This window comes from Acyrthosiphon pisum, chromosome A3, assembly GCF_005508785.2.
Source record: "Acyrthosiphon pisum isolate AL4f chromosome A3, pea_aphid_22Mar2018_4r6ur, whole genome shotgun sequence".
Taxonomy (NCBI): domain Eukaryota; kingdom Metazoa; phylum Arthropoda; class Insecta; order Hemiptera; family Aphididae; genus Acyrthosiphon; species Acyrthosiphon pisum.
In genome coordinates, this window is record NC_042496.1 from 15866559 (window position 1) to 15867967 (window position 1409).

A 1409-nucleotide genomic window follows, 5' to 3' on the forward strand; every position below is an offset into this window, starting at 1 on the left:
TTTAATATTATTTATTTATATGCTTACTTTAAAATAATACAGTAACTATTCAGTCATTAAATAATACGCAAAAACTATTTTTGAATTGTTATTATTTGAAATATTTGAAAATCAAAAGATTAAAAATATTTTTCTACTATTGATAATTATCAGATTATTTAATATTTTTCATCAAACTGACAAACTATAATATTATATACAACTATAATACCGTGTTGCCTTTATATAATATAAAGTTAATTTTTACTGGTATTGGTGAAGTTGAATTTATGTACAATTATTATTTCATAAAATACCAATAATATTGCCTATGACATAATAACAATTGTGAAACTAATATAGTCTATAATAGTATAATCCATAGATATATCATGTATCATATTATATCTATCTAATTCAAACAGCTACATAGCCACATTTAGGTAATAATATAGGTATATATAATTTATATAAATATTAAATATAAACAATACTATACATATTTATACGTGTTTGGTGTACTCAACGACCTCGAAAACAACAAGAATCAAAATATAATATAGTACAATGCTGAATTAATTTAAAGTACCTATAGCTAATCGCAATAATTCACTGAATAAAATATAGGTATTCAAAATAAATTATAAATGTATTACAATTTAAATATTACCTAATTTGGATTTATGGAAAGTAAGTTAAAATGTCAATAAATATATATGTACCTATACTGTAAAGCAAAACGTCTCTCTTATTTTAGAAAAATGTAAGATCTTTACTATGTAGGTATATAAGTATTAGACATAGAAAATATTACTGATATTATGTCCTGATCTTGAGGTTTATTTTTTAAATCAACAAGTACCTAATTAACAATGGTTTATGATAAGCAAATTAAAAAATAAATTGTTGAGCTTGTAAATGCTTAAAAGGGATGAAGCGAGACGAATTTCAACTCCTAAATTCATACCTACTTGCATGCATAGGCGTAAATAGCGTTTGTGATTTGTGGGTGGGGCAGGGTTGGGACTGAAGATCTACTATAATAACATTGTATAAGCTTAAAAAAAATTTAAGAAATGTTTGAGGGGGGCTTACCTAAATCCCTCCTATTTGCGATTATTTTTCATGAGAACATGAGCTATGGTTAAAATTTTAAGTTTCTAGTACCACGGGAAGTGCATAAAAAACCAGCATTTTTTTCGTTACACAATTTTTTTTTTGACTACCCAGAATTTAGGTAGTTAGATTTTGATTAATATTGTATGAGTCATGAGTTATGACAGTTATAAAATATTGGAATAGCCTGACACGTTATAATAATATAATATAATATAATACCCAGTCAGTGGTCGAAGTGGGGGGGGGATACTGGGGGGATGGCATCCCTATACTTTTTTGAACTTACATTTTTCATCCCTCTACTTATTTTG